We start from the raw sequence: 22728 nt of genomic DNA on the forward strand, positions 1-22728 counted from the left end.
TGCCAGGTTCCTGACCAATCCTGATCTCCAAGCGACTCCAGTTTCAACCTGGGCACTCCAACTAAGTTATATTTTGTTTAAAGGGGAATTATTCCAGTGGGCATTTGATGTTCTCAATCATTCCGATTTGAAAGATAGACCGCTGGAATTTCTAGCGTTTGTGATCCATAACTGGTTGCGCATAGATCCATTGCCTTTTCCTCTTAATGAACTCCTGGCAGCAGGCCAATCAGCTGCTCCTTCAATTGCTTGCAAGAATGAGCAGCAAGCAGAAAGTGTTACTGATAATTTTCCTGCAGCTTTGAATAAATCACCAAAAACCGCAAGGTCAAAGGCAAAACGCAAACGTTCTAAGAAACGTGTCCAATCTGCAGAATCGTTATCCTTAGCGACTGAGACCTATAATGAGATTCTGCCATTAACAGATAATGAAATGCAATTGTCTTTCAGGGGAGTTAAATGGACTTATGAAACTACTAATGAACTTTCCTCCCTGGCTAGGGAAAATAAAGATTTTTGTTTAAAAGAATTATCTGAGTATGATTATGATGAGATATTACAGAGTATTGAACAAATCAACTTATTTGTGAACCAAGGGAAGTTTGCATACACTACAGTTCAACACTTGCTACAGGTATTGGAGATTCTTAAGAATAAGGAATCTGCCAATCACCTGCTAATTAACCCTATACATGTGCCTGCCACAATCATATCTGCAGACTGTGATCAGCCTAAATGTTTCGCTGTTAAGTATGCATGGGATCCTCCATTCGAGAGGGGAGAGATGGAAGCCCTGGTCTGTGAATGGAAGAATGATTCAAGTTCATTTTGTCAATTTTACAGTGCAAAAAGTGAAATGGTATTGAACGCATGCATTAAGTCAGCCTATAACCTAATAGAGGCTGGTGTGTGTAGGTATGACTGTGTGGCTCCCTTGATTGATGTGTGGGAACTGATTTTGGATGATTTTTATGTGACTCCGAATTCGCAAATTTGGCGTTCTGACCCGCCTGCTTCAGCACCTTTGGCTGATTCAGCAGGTGATTCGGAGCTCTTTTTGTGTGAAATTGAAGTTCCTGCAATTCCACCCTGTACCATGGATAACTCAGTGTTACTTCCCAGTAAAACAGAAGCCACTGATACATTCTTAACCTTGCCCTGCGCAAATTTCTCAGCAGAGAATCCAGAGGTCCTGCTGACTTCCGAGTCCAGCCTAGCCAGTACTCATGACTCTTTGTTTAGTGAAACAGACACCAGAAAAATCTTGCCTGTCTCTGCAAACACTTCTGCAGAAATTACCTGTGTTAATAAAGTTCAACTCCTGTCTGATCCAGCAGATGCCAATAGATGCACTACATCAGTTTCCGAGTCCCAGCAATCCTGTCTAGTAAACTCAGAACCCCAGCATCTGAATTTTCCAATTTTACAAATGAATGGTGATTCAGATGCGCAAACATTGTGTCTTGATCTTCCTGTTTCTACACCTCGCTCTAGTTTCGTGAATAGCTCAGAGCATCTGCTCTGTGAACCTGAAATCGCAGAATTATTACCTTGTTCAGAAAATGTTCCAATAAATTTGCCCTGTACCATGAATTGTGCAGTAGATCTCTCCAATGAAACTCAGGTCACAGAATCATTATGCTGTCCAGCAGGTGCTTCCATGGTTTTGCCCTGCAATATGGACTGTTCAGTGATCCTGTCCAGTGAAGCTGTGGTCGCAGAGTCTTATGCTTCACCCAGTACTTTGGATATTTCAAACCCTCTAGCAGAAGGGTCTGAGGCACTGCTTACCTCAGTTGGTGTTGCAGTAATATTCACTTGTCTAGCAGCTGTTTTGGAATTACAGTCTGCTCTAATAAAACTTGATGAATTTCTGTCCAGCAAAGCAGAAGCCATTGAAATATTGTCCTCGTCAGCAAGTGTGTTAGATACCTTGCCCTGTACACAGTCTGATTTAACCAATGTTGAGTCCCTCTCCAGTGTTGTAACAGCCGAGGAACTCCAGCCCTGTCCTCTGAATGTTTCAGAAGTCTTGCCCTGTAACATGGATAATTCTGATTCTCTGGTCAAAATAATAGAAATCTCAGAATTTCAGTCCGGTCTGATGAGTGTTCCTGAAACCCAGCCCTGTATCCTGAAAGATTCTGGTTCTCTGGCCGCTGTGGCAGAGGTTCCAGAGTCCCCTTCCTGTCCAGGGAATTCCTCAGTTTTGCCTAGTCCAGTGGGGGCTGCTGCAATACTGACTTGTTCTGCAGCGCCTCATGAGCTCCAATCCAGTGTATTAAATGAGTCTCTGTCCAGTCCAGAGGTAGTTGTGGAGTCCCTATCTGGTTCAGTGCATACATCAGAAGATTTGTCCTGTCTTGTTAGTGCCCCTGAATCTGATTTGTTACTGACTTTGCTGGAATCAGCGACATCTAAGTCTGATCCAGCATTCTCGTGTAAAAGTCCAGTAGTTGCGAAGTTTAGTCATGATGATTTTTTTTTGGCCAGTCCTGGTTTTGGTCCTGTCTTGGCTGACCCTGAGGCTCACAGTTCCTTGACATGCCCAGAGGTTTCTCTTGTGTCGGTGTGCCCAGATGTTCTTTGTGTGCCAGAATGCCCAAGTGTGTCTAAGGTGTTAGCGTGCTCTGATGCTTCCTTAGTGGGAACACGTTCTGATGTTGCCAGTCTGCCTGCATGCCCAGAGATGGTTCTGGTCCCTGAAAGCCCTGATATTGATGTTTGTCCTTGTGGCCCTGACTCGGGAATTACCCTAGGTTCCATAGGGGTTCTTGATAGTTCTCCATGTGAGCCTAAGGGGCATTCTGACCTATGGGGATCTCTTTGGAGCTTCAAGGTGTTCTGGGAGGTCTCTGAGAAAACTTGTCCTGGTGCCTTGGACTGGTTCAACAGTGGGTTTTGTCTTGGTAAAGACAGTACCGGTGGGCATTGCAAAGGCTTTGGCGTTTCTGAACGGTTCCTGGAAGGCGGTGGGTATCGCTCAGGGAATTTCGGAGGGCTTTCTTCTGGAAAGCATGGTTCTGATGGGTGTCACACTGGGGCTTGTAGTACTGATGGGCATGGTTCTGTAGGTTCTGGTTCTGATGGGTCCAGTCTTGTGGGGACTGATTCTGGAATTCGGTCTTGCCGGGCTGTCCCGGTCATCATGAATTATCAGTCAGACTGTTTTGTTGGGAATTTCAGTTTTGAAAAGCGTCTGGAATCCACTTTTAAAGGCGGGGGTACTGTAATGATCGCTGCTGCAGCAGCTATTGCTGGAAGTAGTGCTGCAGCTCAGGCAGTTCTGATCTATTTCCATGCAAGCTGTATAGCTTTGTCTGTTTTTCCCTGCTGTCAGCTTGTGACTGATTATCATTCACCTGTGTGGGAATCTGCATGTCTGCTCCCATTGGATGACCTCAGTATAAAGATCTGCTTCCTGCAGGGTTTCCTGGGGTTTTCATAGCTTCAGCTTAAGCCTGCCTTGCTGTCGCTTTAGCCCCCGATCGTGTTTCTTGTTAAAGATACTTTGCTGGTTTTGCATCATATATTGGTTCATTGCCAATATATATGCATACCAGCACGTTTATTATTTTCCTTGTATTTGTGTTACGTGATACATCAGTGTCGCTGATGTATACGTACACGAACTGTTTATATCCTGTGTTCAGTTAGTCAGTTTTCCAGCACGTTTTGGTAGTTTGCGCGTACCGTGACCACCCGTGCTGAGCTAGTTATCCTGTTCCTGGTCCTGTTTGTGGATTGCGTTCATCTCTGCGAAGAGATAACGAATCCTTCTGAGTCCTGTTCCCTGTATTACTCCAGTCTTAGTCAGAGTTCCTGCTTATGTCATATATCGGTTCATTGCCAATATATACATATGTTAGTCAGACGTTACGAATAGTTTCATTGATAGCTGTAATTGTAATACGCTAGGAAATCATACTTATTGTATATTTGTCTGTGTTACGTTCATCTATCTTGATCCTGCTGTTTCCTGACTGTCCTGTCCTGTCTTTGTGAGGCACGCCATCGCCGCAGCGCATTGGCTGCCTCATTCCAGTCTGTCTGGTTTTGGACGCTTGCTGTCGCTAAGTAGCCGCTTGCTAGCAAGCGTTCATTCTGTCTACCTGTCCTGATCTCCTCAGTTCTGGTTTGTGCGCTCAGCGCTACTTTGCGCTGAGACGTTATAACGAAAGCATTGTTTGTGGCTGTCAGATCTGCACCGGCTCTGTGCGCCACAATCTCCTATTGGAGTCAGTCCTCCCCTCCACTATACTAGGGATAGCCTGTTTCCTGGTGCTAGTGTGTGTACCTCCTCCACGCCAGCTCATGCGTTGCATGCTGACTGTGGAGAATACACCACCAAGCCTTACAGTAGCTATCCGGGTGGGGGGCCCGACTCCTATCCTCCCTCCCTCCCTCCCTCCCTTCCTCACCTCGGGGGGCCCCCTCCCGATATGCGCGGCGGGAGAGCGAGCGGCAAATGCAGGAAGTCTTCAGGGCTCTCCAGGCATCCGCTAGAGGCCCAGCCGCTGAGTCTCCAATATGTCTCCAACTGGAGACATATTGGAGACTAAGCGGCTGGGCCTCTAGCGGATGCCTGGAGAGCCCTGAAGACTTCCTGCATTTGCCGCTCACTCGCTCGCTCTCCCGCCGCGCATATCGGGAGGGGGGCCCCCCGAGGTGAGGGAGGGAGGGAGGATAGGAGTCGGGGGGCCCCCCGGGGGAATAAAATAATAAAAAAAAAATATTAAAAAAAAAATACTTAATGGGCCCCTGAAGAAAACGGAACTTCAGGGGCCCTCGTGCGGCGGCACGGCCTGCACGGCCGTATATCCGCCACTGGATAAACGTTAGACTTTCATATATTTTAGATTCATTACACACAACTGAAGTAGTTCAAGCCTTTTATTGTTTTTCTTATTGATGATTTTGGCATACAGCTCTTGAAAACCCAAATTTCCTATCTCAAAAAATTAGCATATTGCATCCAACCAATAAAAGAAAAGTGTTTTTAAAACAAAAAAAGTCAACCTTCAAATAACTATGTTCAGTTATGCACTCAATACTTGGTCGGGAATCCTTTTGCAGAAATGACTGCTTCAATGCGGCGTGGGATGGAGGCAATCAGCATGTGGCACTGCTCAGGTGTTATGGAGGCCCAGGATGCTTCGATAGCGGCCTTAAGCTCATCCAGAGTGTTGGGTCTTGCGTCTCTCAACTTTCTCTTCACAATATCCCACAAATTCTCTATGGGGTTCAGGTCAGGAGAGTTGGCAGGCCAATTGAGCACAGTAATACCATGGTCAGTAAACCATTTACCAGTGGTTTTGGCACTGTGAGCAGGTGCCAGGTCGTGCTGAAAAATGAAATCTTCATCTCCATAAAGCTTTTCAGCAGATGGAAGCACGAAGTGCTCCAAAATCTCCTGATAGCTAGCTGTATTGACCCTGCCCTTGATAAAACACAGTAGACCAACACCAGCAGCTGACATGGCACCCCAGACCATCACTGACTGTGGGTACTTGACACTGGACTTCAGGCATTTTGGCATTTCCCTCTCCCAAGTCTTTCTCCAGACTCTGGCACCTTGATTTCCGAATGACATGTAAAAGTTGCTTTCATCCGAAAAAAGTACTTTGGACCACTGAGCAACAGTCCAGTGCTTCTTCTCTGTAGCCAAGGTCAGGCGCTTCTGCCGCTGTTTCTGGTTTAAAAGTGGGTTCATGCTTCCATCTGCTGAAAAGCTTTATGGAGATGAAGATTTCATTTTGTAGCATGACCTGGCACCTGCTCACAGTGCCAAAACCACTGGTAAATGGTTTACTGACCATGGTATTACTGTGCTCAATTGGCCTGCCAACTCTCCTGACCTGAACCCCATAGAGAATCTGTGGGATATTGTGAAGAGAAAGTTGAGAGACGCAAGACCCAACACTCTGGATGAGCTTAAGACCGCTATCGAACCATCCTGGGCCTCCATAACACCTGAGCAGTGCCACAGGCTGATTGCCTCCATGCCACGCCGCATTGAAGCAGTCATTTCTGCAAAAGAATTCCTGATCAAGTATTTAGTGCATAACTGAACATAATTATTTGAAGGTTGACTTTTTTTGTTTTAAAAACACTTTTCTTTTATTAAGAAATGAAAAAAACTCCTGCGCCTGATCAGATTTCATATAAGTTTGTTTATATGCATAAAAATAGTTTGAGTAAATAGTGAATCAACGTATTGACACTTTATCATAAGCTAAAAACAACATCGGATAACCCCTACAACATACAGTGCTAACTAAACCAACACTAAAGCACCAGTGCAAATTGGCCCGTCTGAGCAATTCAGACGGCCGTCCCTGGTACCTGGTCGGTAACTTCGTACACCACTGAAATGTTAGAGGAGCTCACAGCAATGCAATACAATAAACTACAATAAAATTCATAATCTGAGGTTCATATTCAGAAATTCATCACCTAAAAATAAAAGGGTTAGTAGTAGCTAAAAATGCTTAAGAGGCACGGAAAAACTTAAAATGAGCTCTATAGGCAGACAAATGTTAGAGCAGATTTCCTTGTTGAAGTATGACGGATGATACCGTATGTGGCTGCGTATGCCTCTATTAAAGTACAGAGTTAGTCGTAAGGAGGCAAACCCACGGCTGTAGCGTGCAGTTCCCTAATCAACTGTTAGTACAGTAAGCGGCATTTGTTAGCTTGGTAGATGGCGGCTTCTAATACTCACGCTACCATAGCATACTCCCGCAAGTGGCCGAGTTGATAGTCCAATGAGGCCAGAGTGGAGGAGGAGGAGGAGGAGGGCTGGAGTATCAAACAACCAGCTGGCTTACTCGACCCTGCGTGGCTGCGGCCGCTAGCTTCCACAGGGGAGTCCGGGGAAGTTAGATGTTGTATCGATGAACGATGACCCCGGGAGCCGGATGTGCTGCTGTGTGACGTCACATACAGATTCCACCAATAACGCCAACGCGTTTCAGAAGGATACGCCTTCCTTCATCAGGGCTTGGTAATTGGTCCAAAGCTTGTGCTTATATCCGCCCTCCATCCCTCAACTCCTCCCCCTCAATTCCGTTCAGTGAAACTTAGTTGTTAAATGCAAAGAGTTCTATGTCCTGATTCAAGCCCGCCGGGGCTAATGAATTCAATGTGAAAATCCAGTATGATTCACGTCTAGACATCATTTTCAAATAGTCACCTCCTCTCCAATCCTGCTCCACACTCTGGATTGCATAGAATTTAAGCAGTCCCAATTTTCCTTTTTGGCAATACTTAAAATGTTTCCCCAGAGGGTATTTTTCATCCTTTTTCTGAATGTATTTGATATGCTCTGATATCCTGTCCAATAATTTTCTTTTCGTCCTGCCGACATATTGCTTCATGCAACCACATTCAATTACATAAATGACACCTTTGCTGTTGCAATTCAGATGTCCCTGTATTGCAAAGCTTTCCCCTGTACTTGTAGACTGAAATGTTTCTCTAGTAATTTCCTTTTTTGTGCTTCTGCATGGTAAACAAAGAGTACATCTCTTAAAACATCCCCCCTCAGAATATGGTTCCTTCCTGTTAACCACAGTCGGAGCAACCATATTATTCAAATTAGGAGCGCGTCGGTATGTTAATTTTGGTCTCCCAGGTAAAATACCATTCAAAGTCTTGTCATTTTGTAAAATATGCCAATATTTATTGATAATCCTTTTCACCATGGGTGCTTGTTGAGTGTATTGCATAGTGATGCAAATTGGGAAATCACCCTTATTTTCCTTCACCTTCTCTTCTATTAATTTGTCTCTACTCATCTGTCTTACTGTTTGTTCAACCTCTACCAACTCTTCCAGGGGGTAGTTTCTATCTACAAAACGCTGCTGAATTATACCCGATTGTGCCTCATAGTCATTATCTCTGGAACAATTCCTTCTTAGTCGAAGATATTGACTTTTAGGGACATTGCTCAACCACCTCAGAAGGTGGCAGCTGTCCAAAAAAATGTAGCTGTTCATATCAACAGCCTTAAAAAAGGTCCTAGTATTTAATTGATTATTCTCCACAAAAATAGTCAAATCCAGAAAATTAATCTGGGATCTGCTGTATTCACATACGAATTTTAAATTAAAATCGTTAACATTAAGCCATAGAAGGAACTGTTCCAGCTGTGTCTCATCCCCCCTCCAAATGAACACCACATCGTCAATAAAGCGTTTCCAGAGCACGAGCTCCGCACCGGGGCCCCCCCGGGCCCTCAGGACTGTGTGTTCCCAATAGGCCATAAACAAATTTGCGAACCCCGGTGCGAAGCGCGTGCCCATCGCCGTTCCAACCTGCTGCAGGTAGTACTGACCATCAAACTCAAAATAGTTGTGCATTAAAATGAATCTAATTGCCTTCGTAATAAAATCTATCTGAACCTGTGGGATACTAGTGAATTCTGAAAGGAAGAAATTGACAGCATCTATCCCCTTCTGATGATCAATAATCGTATAGAGGGAAGTGACATCAGCCACACACAGAATACACCCACTGTTCCACTCTATATCCCCCAAGACACGCAAAATATGTCCAGTGTCCTTTAAATATGCTGGAGTGTGGACCACTGCCTGTTGTAAAAAATGATCTATATATTCTGACAGATTGGCAGTCAATGACCCTATCCCGGAGATAATCGGCCTCCCCGGTGGATTTACCATAGTTTTGTGTATCTTGGGGAGATGATAATATACTGGAAGTCTCGGGTGGGTTTGTAGGATGTATTCTGCTTCCTGGGTTGTCAAAATTCCTTCACTTTTCCCTTCATTAATTAGAAGCTTTAGGTCACTTTGAAAGTCTAAAACTGGATTCCTTTTTAACAGTTTGTATGTGGTCAAGTCATTAAGCTGTCGACTAGCTTCCCTCATATAGTCAGCTCTATCCAGGATTACCACCCCTCCCCCCTTATCAGCTGGACGTATTATGATGGCCGGATCTTCCCGTAGAGTCTTAATAGCTGTCTTTTCACCTCTTGTTAGATTGGAAAATTTTGTAGTCCTAATTTTTTTAATGTCATTGAGCACCATTGTCTCAAAGGTTGACATCGAGTCACTGACTTCGGCTCTTGGAAAAAATCTGGACCTATTTTTCAAAGTAGAATGCAAAAATATATCACTTTGCACAGGGTCCTTGAGTGGTCTCTTGCTGAAGTATTTTTTTAAAGCCAACTGTCTAGTGAATTTCTTAATCCCTACAAAGGTGTCAAACTTGTTTAATTTGGCGGTGGGTGCATATTTAAGGCCTTTTGATAAGAGGGAAACTTCAGCAGTATTCAATCCCCTGGAGCTAAGATTGAAGATCCCTTCCCTTGCCTGTCCCGCTGGCAGTTCAAGGTTCAGGATCTCCTTTTTCTTCTTTTGCTGTCCTTGTCCCCTCCTACCTCTGTACCTTGCCCTGTTCTGTTGTCCCTGGGAAAAAAATGGCTTGTGATCTTGGGTTCTCGTGTTGCCTTGGAATTAGCCAAACTGCCTCTCCTCCTTTCTAGTTGTGATGTTTGAGATCTAGTCCTCCTACTCAAATCTGGTTCCCTATCTACCCTCTGACCCATTTCAAGTGCTGTTCTATAATCTAGATATCTTAAAGGTTTCTTGATTGAAGGGGTCCTACTCGGTGCATCCATAAGGGGACTATATCTATTTGCCGTTGGGACTTGTATCAACACCTCCTGCTGTCTAGATGGCACCTCCCCCCCATGATTCATATTAATGTTTATGTTCTCTCCATCTCTTTCAGTACGTGGAACACAACCCAAACACTCAGTTTCAATCAATGGAGCAGAAGCTGTGGCCTGTAGATCCTGCTGGTTTTCTGTGACCGATCTCACCCGTGGATTCTGCTGATTCTCTGTAGTCGGTCTAGCTGGCAACATAGATATTCCAGCTTCACATGCTCCCCTTTGAATAGACTTGGAAGTATCTAAATGAACATCTTGTTGATTAGGAAGTGTGGGAATTAATATCCCATCATCTTCTGATTGTATTGGAGGGGTTCCCTGACTAATGTTGGTGACGTTTGGATTCATATCATCTAAACTGATTTCCTCTCGGCACCCCGTTAAATTTAAAAATTCAGCATCACTCAAGGACCCTGTGTCAACTTCATGAGTGGTAAAATCAAGTATAGATTGCTCCACATCCGTCGGTCTCAATTGTGCCACTTTGGCCAAATCATCATGTGCTACCTCATCCCGAATAAATTTCTTAATTTTCCGTTCAATAATTTCCTCTTCCATTTTGAGTAATCTGCTTTGTATACTACAGTCCAGATTTTTATAAACCTCTGTCTCTGAAAATGGCTCCAATCTATCATAAGTCTTACGTACTTCTTCACTATTCTTAATTAATTGCATTTTTCTCACCTCCACCACAAATTCCAATACTTGTAGTGAAAATGATTTAAACATCCTGTCCCAATCATCTTTATTCTCCTCGGTCTGTAAATCAAATGCCAGAACTTTGGAGACTACCAATCCTGGTGGGCACTTGCCCTGCCCAGAGTAGCGCTCCAAAGAAAAAACCTCCCATAAATTTTTTGTTTCCAGCGTTAATAGTTTTTCTAGTTTCCTACAGTTGGTTTTAATAAAATCACTATCCACAGCCTCAGTCGTGGATTTATTATTTTGTTCAAAAAATTGCTTGACTCTTTCTAATCTATCCTCCCTATAAGTCCACAAATTACTGCTTTTACGCAGCTTACCCAATAAGTCAGTAGTCATACTGTTTATTGAAAGATAACCACAATGATGATATTAATATTGGTTAAAACCCCCTGCAGCTGAGCGATCAGAACACCAAACAAAATTGTAGAACAAGAGATAGGTAGAACGCTGCGCTAGGGTAATTGAGGTTAATGTTAGGCTGCACGGAGATAACGGGCCAGTGTTCAGTGGCTCGTAACACAGGATAAATCAAGAAATGAAAAAAACTCCTGCGCCTGATCAGATTTCATATAAGTTTGTTTATATGCATAAAAATAGTTTGAGTAAATAGTGAATCAACGTATTGACACTTTATCATAAGCTAAAAACAACATCGGATAACCCCTACAACATACAGTGCTAACTAAACCAACACTAAAGCACCAGTGCAAATTGGCCCGTCTGAGCAATTCAGACGGCCGTCCCTGGTACCTGGTCGGTAACTTCGTACACCACTGAAATGTTAGAGGAGCTCACAGCAATGCAATACAATAAACTACAATAAAATTCATAATCTGAGGTTCATATTCAGAAATTCATCACCTAAAAATAAAAGGGTTAGTAGTAGCTAAAAATGCTTAAGAGGCACGGAAAAACTTAAAATGAGCTCTATAGGCAGACAAATGTTAGAGCAGATTTCCTTGTTGAAGTATGACGGATGATACCGTATGTGGCTGCGTATGCCTCTATTAAAGTACAGAGTTAGTCGTAAGGAGGCAAACCCACGGCTGTAGCGTGCAGTTCCCTAATCAACTGTTAGTACAGTAAGCGGCATTTGTTAGCTTGGTAGATGGCGGCTTCTAATACTCACGCTACCATAGCATACTCCCGCAAGTGGCCGAGTTGATAGTCCAATGAGGCCAGAGTGGAGGAGGAGGAGGAGGAGGGCTGGAGTATCAAACAACCAGCTGGCTTACTCGACCCTGCGTGGCTGCGGCCGCTAGCTTCCACAGGGGAGTCCGGGGAAGTTAGATGTTGTATCGATGAACGATGACCCCGGGAGCCGGATGTGCTGCTGTGTGACGTCACATACAGATTCCACCAATAACGCCAACGCGTTTCAGAAGGATACGCCTTCCTTCATCAGGGCTTGGTAATTGGTCCAAAGCTTGTGCTTATATCCGCCCTCCATCCCTCAACTCCTCCCCCTCAATTCCGTTCAGTGAAACTTAGTTGTTAAATGCAAAGAGTTCTATGTCCTGATTCAAGCCCGCCGGGGCTAATGAATTCAATGTGAAAATCCAGTATGATTCACGTCTAGACATCATTTTCAAATAGTCACCTCCTCTCCAATCCTGCTCCACACTCTGGATTGCATAGAATTTAAGCAGTCCCAATTTTCCTTTTTGGCAATACTTAAAATGTTTCCCCAGAGGGTATTTTTCATCCTTTTTCTGAATGTATTTGATATGCTCTGATATCCTGTCCAATAATTTTCTTTTCGTCCTGCCGACATATTGCTTCATGCAACCACATTCAATTACATAAATGACACCTTTGCTGTTGCAATTCAGATGTCCCTGTATTGCAAAGCTTTCCCCTGTACTTGTAGACTGAAATGTTTCTCTAGTAATTTCCTTTTTTGTGCTTCTGCATGGTAAACAAAGAGTACATCTCTTAAAACATCCCCCCTCAGAATATGGTTCCTTCCTGTTAACCACAGTCGGAGCAACCATATTATTCAAATTAGGAGCGCGTCGGTATGTTAATTTTGGTCTCCCAGGTAAAATACCATTCAAAGTCTTGTCATTTTGTAAAATATGCCAATATTTATTGATAATCCTTTTCACCATGGGTGCTTGTTGAGTGTATTGCATAGTGATGCAAATTGGGAAATCACCCTTATTTTCCTTCACCTTCTCTTCTATTAATTTGTCTCTATTCATCTGTCTTACTGTTTGTTCAACCTCTACCAACTCTTCCAGGGGGTAGTTTCTATCTACAAAACGCTGCTGAATTATACCCGATTGTGCCTCATAGTCATTATCTCTGGAACAATTCCTTCTTAGTCGAAGATATTGACTTTTAGGGACATTGCTCAACCACCTCAGAAGGTGGCAGCTGTCCAAAAAAATGTAGCTGTTCATATCAACAGCCTTAAAAAAGGTCCTAGTATTTAATTGATTATTCTCCACAAAAATAGTCAAATCCAGAAAATTAATCTGGGATCTGCTGTATTCACATACGAATTTTAAATTAAAATCGTTAACATTAAGCCATAGAAGGAACTGTTCCAGCTGTGTCTCATCCCCCCTCCAAATGAACACCACATCGTCAATAAAGCGATGGGATATTAATTCCCACACTTCCTAATCAACAAGATGTTCATTTAGATACTTCCAAGTCTATTCAAAGGGGAGCATGTGAAGCTGGAATATCTATGTTGCCAGCTAGACCGACTACAGAGAATCAGCAGAATCCACGGGTGAGATCGGTCACAGAAAACCAGCAGGATCTACAGGCCACAGCTTCTGCTCCATTGATTGAAACTGAGTGTTTGGGTTGTGTTCCACGTACTGAAAGAGATGGAGAGAACATAAACATTAATATGAATCATGGGGGGGAGGTGCCATCTAGACAGCAGGAGGTGTTGATACAAGTCCCAACGGCAAATAGATATAGTCCCCTTATGGATGCACCGAGTAGGACCCCTTCAATCAAGAAACCTTTAAGATATCTAGATTATAGAACAGCACTTGAAATGGGTCAGAGGGTAGATAGGGAACCAGATTTGAGTAGGAGGACTAGATCTCAAACATCACAACTAGAAAGGAGGAGAGGCAGTTTGGCTAATTCCAAGGCAACACGAGAACCCAAGATCACAAGCCATTTTTTTCCCAGGGACAACAGAACAGGGCAAGGTACAGAGGTAGGAGGGGACAAGGACAGCAAAAGAAGAAAAAGGAGATCCTGAACCTTGAACTGCCAGCGGGACAGGCAAGGGAAGGGATCTTCAATCTTAGCTCCAGGGGATTGAATACTGCTGAAGTTTCCCTCTTATCAAAAGGCCTTAAATATGCACCCACCGCCAAATTAAACAAGTTTGACACCTTTGTAGGGATTAAGAAATTCACTAGACAGTTGGCTTTAAAAAAATACTTCAGCAAGAGACCACTCAAGGACCCTGTGCAAAGTGATATATTTTTGCATTCTACTTTGAAAAATAGGTCCAGATTTTTTCCAAGAGCCGAAGTCAGTGACTCGATGTCAACCTTTGAGACAATGGTGCTCAATGACATTAAAAAAATTAGGACTACAAAATTTTCCAATCTAACAAGAGGTGAAAAGACAGCTATTAAGACTCTACGGGAAGATCCGGCCATCATAATACGTCCAGCTGATAAGGGGGGAGGGGTGGTAATCCTGGATAGAGCTGACTATATGAGGGAAGCTAGTCGACAGCTTAATGACTTGACCACATACAAACTGTTAAAAAGGAATCCAGTTTTAGACTTTCAAAGTGACCTAAAGCTTCTAATTAATGAAGGGAAAAGTGAAGGAATTTTGACAACCCAGGAAGCAGAATACATCCTACAAACCCACCCGAGACTTCCAGTATATTATCATCTCCCCAAGATACACAAAACTATGGTAAATCCACCGGGGAGGCCGATTATCTCCGGGATAGGGTCATTGACTGCCAATCTGTCAGAATATATAGATCATTTTTTACAACAGGCAGTGGTCCACACTCCAGCATATTTAAAGGACACTGGACATATTTTGCGTGTCTTGGGGGATATAGAGTGGAACAGTGGGTGTATTCTGTGTGTGGCTGATGTCACTTCCCTCTATACGATTATTGATCATCAGAAGGGGATAGATGCTGTCAATTTCTTCCTTTCAGAATTCACTAGTATCCCACAGGTTCAGATAGATTTTATTACGAAGGCAATTAGATTCATTTTAATGCACAACTATTTTGAGTTTGATGGTCAGTACTACCTGCAGCAGGTTGGAACGGCGATGGGCACGCGCTTCGCACCGGGGTTCGCAAATTTGTTTATGGCCTATTGGGAACACACAGTCCTGAGGGCCCGGGGGGGCCCCGGTGCGGAGCTCGTGCTCTGGAAACGCTTTATTGACGATGTGGTGTTCATTTGGAGGGGGGATGAGACACAGCTGGAACAGTTCCTTCTATGGCTTAATGTTAACGATTTTAATTTAAAATTCGTATGTGAATACAGCAGATCCCAGATTAATTTTCTGGATTTGACTATTTTTGTGGAGAATAATCAATTAAATACTAGGACCTTTTTTAAGGCTGTTGATATGAACAGCTACATTTTTTTGGACAGCTGCCACCTTCTGAGGTGGTTGAGCAATGTCCCTAAAAGTCAATATCTTCGACTAAGAAGGAATTGTTCCAGAGATAATGACTATGAGGCACAATCGGGTATAATTCAGCAGCGTTTTGTAGATAGAAACTACCCCCTGGAAGAGTTGGTAGAGGTTGAACAAACAGTAAGACAGATGAGTAGAGACAAATTAATAGAAGAGAAGGTGAAGGAAAATAAGGGTGATTTCCCAATTTGCATCACTATGCAATACACTCAACAAGCACCCATGGTGAAAAGGATTATCAATAAATATTGGCATATTTTACAAAATGACAAGACTTTGAATGGTATTTTACCTGGGAGACCAAAATTAACATACCGACGCGCTCCTAATTTGAATAATATGGTTGCTCCGACTGTGGTTAACAGGAAGGAACCATATTCTGAGGGGGGATGTTTTAAGAGATGTACTCTTTGTTTACCATGCAGAAGCACAAAAAAGGAAATTACTAGAGAAACATTTCAGTCTACAAGTACAGGGGAAAGCTTTGCAATACAGGGACATCTGAATTGCAACAGCAAAGGTGTCATTTATGTAATTGAATGTGGTTGCATGAAGCAATATGTCGGCAGGACGAAAAGAAAATTATTGGACAGGATATCAGAGCATATCAAATACATTCAGAAAAAGGATGAAAAATACCCTCTGGGGAAACATTTTAAGTATTGCCAAAAAGGAAAATTGGGACTGCTTAAATTCTATGCAATCCAGAGTGTGGAGCAGGATTGGAGAGGAGGTGACTATTTGAAAATGATGTCTAGACGTGAATCATACTGGATTTTCACATTGAATTCATTAGCCCCGGCGGGCTTGAATCAGGACATAGAACTCTTTGCATTTAACAACTAAGTTTCACTGAACGGAATTGAGGGGGAGGAGTTGAGGGATGGAGGGCGGATATAAGCACAAGCTTTGGACCAATTACCAAGCCCTGATGAAGGAAGGCGTATCCTTCTGAAACGCGTTGGCGTTATTGGTGGAATCTGTATGTGACGTCACACAGCAGCACATCCGGCTCCCGGGGTCATCGTTCATCGATACAACATCTAACTTCCCCGGACTCCCCTGTGGAAGCTAGCGGCCGCAGCCACGCAGGGTCGAGTAAGCCAGCTGGTTGTTTGATACTCCAGCCCTCCTCCTCCTCCTCCTCCACTCTGGCCTCATTGGACTATCAACTCGGCCACTTGCGGGAGTATGCTATGGTAGCGTGAGTATTAGAAGCCGCCATCTACCAAGCTAACAAATGCCGCTTACTGTACTAACAGTTGATTAGGGAACTGCACGCTACAGCCGTGGGTTTGCCTCCTTACGACTAACTCTGTACTTTAATAGAGGCATACGCAGCCACATACGGTATCATCCGTCATACTTCAACAAGGAAATCTGCTCTAACATTTGTCTGCCTATAGAGCTCATTTTAAGTTTTTCCGTGCCTCTTAAGCATTTTTAGCTACTACTAACCCTTTTATTTTTAGGTGATGAATTTCTGAATATGAACCTCAGATTATGAATTTTATTGTAGTTTATTGTATTGCATTGCTGTGAGCTCCTCTAACATTTCAGTGGTGTACGAAGTTACCGACCAGGTACCAGGGACGGCCGTCTGAATTGCTCAGACGGGCCAATTTGCACTGGTGCTTTAGTGTTGGTTTAGTTAGCACTGTATGTTGTAGGGGTTATCCGATGTTGTTTTTAGCTTATGATAAAGTGTCAATACGTTGATTCACTATTTACTCAAACTATTTTTATGCATATAAACAAACTTATATGAAATCTGATCAGGCGCAGGAGTTTTTTTCATTTCTTGATTTATCCTGTGTTACGAGCCACTGAACACTGGCCCGTTATCTCCGTGCAGCCTAACATTAACCTCAATTACCCTAGCGCAGCGTTCTACCTATCTCTTGTTCTACACTTTTCTTTTATTGGTCGGATGAAATATGCTAATTTTTTGAGATAGGAAATTTGGGTTTTCCTGAGCTGTATGCCAAAATCATCAATAAGAAAAACAATAAAAGGCTTGAACTACTTCAGTTGTGTGTAATGAATCTAAAATATATGAAAGTCTAACGTTTATCAGTACATTACAGAAAATAATGAACTTTATCACAGTATGCTAATTTTTTGAGAAGATCCTGTATTTACATAGAAAGAGGGACAAAGTCCTTAAAGGGACTCCGAGCACAAAAAAAAAAAGAAAGTTGTACTCACCATGGGCTTTCTCCAGCCCAGTGCTGGTCGGGAGGTCCCACGCCGGCGTCCTGGCTCCTCTCCTTCTCCCCGCTCCGGAATGGCTGGCAGGCCGCAGCCCGGGCGACACTCTCCCGAGTGTCGGGCTTCTTCTTCCGCATATGACGCGGATTACGTCACACGCCGGCCGCCTCGCGTCATCATGGCGGCCGGCGTGAAAGTACTGCGCATGCGCGCTTTGTTCGCGCATGCGCAGTACTTTCACGCCGGCCGCCATGATGACGCGAGGCGGCCGGCGTGTGACGTAATCCGCGTCATATGCGGAAGAAGAAGCCCGACACTCGGGAGAGTGTCGCCCGGGCTGCGGCCTGCCAGCCATTCCGGAGCGGGGAGAAGGAGAGGAGCCAGGACGCCGGCGTGGGACCTCCCGACCAGCACTGGGCTGGAGAAAGCCCATGGTGAGTACAACTTTCTTTTTTTTTTTGTGCTCGGAGTCCCTTTAAAGAGGGACAAATGAGGGGGAAAGAGGGACAGAGGGACAGGGTTCCCAAAGAGGGACTGTCCCTCCGAAAGAGGACCAGTTGAGAGCTATGCATGACATGGGACTGTATAGCTGACTATTCATATATCACTGGATGTATGGCCAGATCAACCCGGTGAAATTCTGGGCGGGTATAATTACTATTCCCCCTCCAAGTCATAGCAACTCAGAGGGACAAGTATTTTGGGGTCTGGCAATTGCCTGAACCCCAAATTACTGCTGCATGGGTTGTGCACTATAGCATTTTGGCTATAGCGGCGCCCAATTAAGGTGCCACGTGGCAAGCAAGAGATGTGGCCAAGGTCAGGTATAACAGAATACACCATACCGTGGCTAGAGGGGCCAACAAAAAAAATGTTTTCTTCCGAATGTGCGACCTGCAGGCCTATGCCTAACACTAGCCTTCACCTCTCTAGATCCCATAGAGCCTTCCTGGTCTGCTCTCCAAGCCCTCGGTCCACCACTGTCCCCCATTGAAATTCAGCAATTTCAGGACTCCTCTGAAGGTTTTGGAAGCACCGGCATCCCTGAGTGCTTCTGAACACGGGTGCGGGCCCAGATTCAAACATGTGCAGGATGGACCCACTCATCTTCCGTAATATTCAAGGACGCAAGTAATTCCAAAGCGTTCACAAGGACTCTCAAAGGTGTATTCGAAACACTGGTCAAAGAATTGGTTGTAGAACTTTACTGGGGCCTGGCAGCGGAACAAAAGCATGGATAGAAGACCATAAATGCTCTATGGCATATATGTTAAACTCCAGCCCGCGGGCCAAATTTGGCCCTGAGAGCCATTAAATTTGGACCCTCAAGTGGTTTCCCCATTATGTATTATGTTTGGCCCACTCTAGACCACCAGGGAAGCCATACTGGAGGTGAAGCCCTAGAACACCAGGGAAGCCATATGGGGAGGTAGAGGGAAAACACTAAACACCAGGGAACTTTATAGGGGAGGGAGGATCACTAGGCCCCAGAGAACGTTATAAAGGAGGAAGGTGGCCAGTAGACACTGAGGTTGGCCCGCGACTAGGTCCCAGTGTACAGTTTCAGCCCACTTTGTATTTGAGTTTGACACTACTACTCTATGGGATCCAGAGCCTTCCCTCTCCATAGCTAAGTATCTAACTTTTTTTAGGTGTTTTCAGTTTTACTTTAACTGACATACCTGCGATCAGGGGAGGACTGGCCCAGGGGGACGGGGGGCAATTGCCCCCCGGGCTGCTCGAATCTTAAGTAATTAGGGCCAGCCACTGCTATATGCAGTGGCCGCAGACATACCACAGGTGACAGGTTCGCAGAGGGGATCGTAACCTTGCGCGATATATACCGGCAAGTTGAAGTATCCAATCAGAGAAGGGGCTGAGGCGGCCGGCCGTGGTGTGCCCTTGTGCGTGGCTGCGCCTGCGGTGGATGTGAGCGCCACAAGGACACAAATAGCTTAGGTCCTCTCCGGCCTGGTGGGTTGACCCTGCTTGACTCCGCACCCCGCCTGGAGCCATTGCTGCCCGCAATGTGCTGCTGTGCCTGCGGTGTCATCGGAGTGAGCTGTCTCACTCTTCAGCTTTCTGTGCTGGGGGGGCTGGGGCCTGGAGCTGTGGCTACGAGTGGCTTGCTGGCCTGGCTGGAGGAGTCGGACACAGTCCTCCCCTGTGCTGCTGTGCCTGAGGTGTCATCGGAGTGAGCTGTCTCACTCTTCAGCTTTCTGTGCTGGGGGGGCTGGGGGCCTGGAGCTGTGGCTACGAGTGGCTGGTTGGCCTGGCTGGAGGAGTCGGACACTCGGGGGGCTGAGAGTCGGATATGCCACCTATAGCTGCTTGCTACTGTGGAGGAGGTGTAGGACTGAGGAGACAGGAGGATAGAGGAGGTCGGGTCCAGGTCGCCAGAGGAGAAGGTGGTTTTTATAAATTTTGTTTCCGTACTTCTTCTCCCTTCTTGTCACTGAGTTACTCACACTTTGCTGCCTGCCTGCTACTGCTGTCAAATTCAATTCTCCCCTGCCTGCGATTATCTGGCACTTCCCTGGCCTGCCTCAGCTCAGCATCCCCACAGATGTGAGGATCCCAACATCCCGGGAAAGGACTGTGTCATGGCAGCAAACCCAACAAAAGCAGCAATTTGTGCAAACAAATGAATTAATGAAATAGGCAGAGGCTGGAGAATTCTGGGTACATCGATAGTGATGATAGATTAGGTGCCTGTCTGTGCTAAAGCCGAGTGACTCTTTAAAGTCGCTAACAAATTCCACCACGTGAAAAGTTGGCTGCCCTTTCACCGTTCTTGAGTTATTTTGCTTTATTTTCTGCCTCTAGTATTCTTTTTAATGAGCAGACGGGGTTGGCCAATTTATTGTTATCCTACGAGCAAATGATAGGCTTTAGCCACTATGTTCAATGTGTTTGGTATTACAAGTCATAATTACAGTAGAAAGTGCTTCAGATGTGGTGCAGTAAATTACATCAAGGTTAATCCTGCCAGCCTGCCCAGACCACAATAAAACCATTACTCTATCTAGTAAAGAGCATAATGCAAGAATAAGACTGTAAAGCAAACAAGTCAATGAAAACCTCCTTTTTTGTAACCTAATTTACAATCAAGATGGCGAGATTAAATCTGCGCTGTTAAAGTTGGCTCGAGTCTCCAGCTGTTCAGTGGGGAACGTTTATCACAGAGCAAACCGCGTAAGATTAGAGAACAGCAAATAAGTCTGTGCTTGTGGCATTCATTTGGGCGAAGGCTTCCAATATCTCTAAATATTAAAGGGCAGCCAGCTCGCTATGACTAGCTGGAGACACGAGGTGGCAGTCAGGTGATCAGGACCTCCTGGTGACACAAGAGGGCAGTCAGGTGATCAGGACCTCCTGGTGACACAAGAGGGCAGTCAGGTGATCAGGACTACCTGGAGACACAAGAGTGCAGTCAGATGATCAGGACCTCCTGGTGACACAAGAGGGCAGTCAGGTGATCAGGACTACCTGGAGACACAAGAGTGCAGTCAGATGATCAGAACCTCCTGGTGACACAAGAGGGCAGTCAGGTGATCAGGACCTCCTGGAGACACAAGAGGGCAGTCAGGTGATCAGGACTACCTGGAGACACAAGAGGGCAGTCAGCTGATCAGGACCTCCTGGTGACACAAGAGGGCAGTCAGCTGATCAGGACCTCCTGGAGACACAAGAGGGAAGCCAGATGATCAGGACCTCCTGGAGACACAAGAGGGCAGTCAGCTGATCAGGACCTCCTGGAGACACAAGAGGGCAGCCAGGTGATCAGGACCTCCTGGAGACACAAGAGGGCAGTCAGGTGATCAGGACTACCTGGAGAGATAAGAGGGCAGTCAGGTGATCAGGACCTCCTGGTGACACAAGAGGGCAGGCAGGTGATCAGGACTACCTGGAGACACAGGAGGGCATTCATCTGATCAGAACTAACTGGAGACACAAGAGGGCAGTCAGGTGATCATTACTACCTGGAGACACAGGAGGGCAGGCAGGTGATCAGGACTACCTGGAGACACAAGAGTGCAGTCAGGTGATCAGGACCTCCTGGAGACACAAGAAGGCAGTCAAGTGATCATTACTACCTGGAGACACGAGGGGGAAGTCAGGTGATCTGGACCTCCTGGTGACACAAGAGGGCAGTCAGCTGATCAGGACTACCTGGAGACACAAGAGGGCAGTCAGGTGATGAGGACCTCCTGGTGACACAAGAGGGCAGTCAGGTGATCAGGACCTCCTGGAGACACAAGAGGGCAGGCAGGTGATCAGGACTACCTGGAGACACAGGAGGGCATTCATCTGATCAGAACTAACTGGAGACACAAGAGGGCAGTTAGGTGCTCAGGACCTCCTGGAGACACAGAAGGGCAGGCAGGTGATCAGAACTACCTGGAGACACAAGAGTGTAGTCAGGTGATCAGGACCTCCTGGAGACACAAGAGGGCAGTCAGGTGATCAGGACCTCCTGGAGACACAAGAGGGCAGTCAGCTGCTTATTACTACCTAGAGACACAAGAGGGCAGGCAGGTGATCAGGACTACCTGGAGACACAAGAGGGCAGGCAGCTGATCATGACTACCTGGAGACACAGGAGGGCATTCATCTGATCAGAACTACCTGGAGACACAAGAGGGCAGTCAGGTGATCATTACTACCTGGAGACACAGGAGGGCAGGCAGCTGATCATGACTACCTGGAGACACAGGAGGGCATTCATCTGATCAGAACTACCTGGAGACACAAGAGGGCAGTCAGGTGATCATTACTACCTGGAGACACGGGAGGGCAGGCAGGTGATCAGGACTACCTGGAGACACAAGAGTGCAGTCAGGTGATCAGGACCTCCTGGAGACACAAGAGGGCAGTCAGGTGATCAGGACTACCTGGAGACACAAGAGGGCAGTCAGGTGATCAGGACCTCCTGGAGACACAAGAGGGCAGTCAGGTGATCAGGACCTCCTGGAGGCACAAGAAGGCAGTCAAGTGATCATTACTACCTGGAGACACAGGAGGGCAGTCAGGTGATCAGGACTACCTGGAGACACAGGAGGGCAGTCAGGTGATCAGGACCTCCTGGAGACACAAGAGGGCAGGTAGGTGATCATGACTACATGGAGACACAAGAGGGCAGTCAGGTGATCATGACTACCTGGAGACATAGGAGGGAAGTCAGGTGATCAGGACCTCCTGGTGACACAAGAGGACGTTCATCTGATCAGAACTACCCAGAGACACAAGAGGGCAGTCAGGTGATCATGACTACCTGGAGACACAAGAGGGCAGGCAGCTTATCAGGACTACCTGGTGATGCAGGAGGGCAGTCAGATGATCAGTACCTCCTGGTGACACAAGAGGGCATTCAGGTGCTCAGGACTACCTGAAGACACAAGAGGGCAGTAAGGTGATCAGGACTACCTGGAGTCACAAGAGTGCAGTCAGAT

The sequence above is a fragment of the Hyperolius riggenbachi genome, chromosome 1 (genome assembly GCF_040937935.1).
Source record: "Hyperolius riggenbachi isolate aHypRig1 chromosome 1, aHypRig1.pri, whole genome shotgun sequence".
NCBI lineage: Eukaryota > Metazoa > Chordata > Amphibia > Anura > Hyperoliidae > Hyperolius > Hyperolius riggenbachi.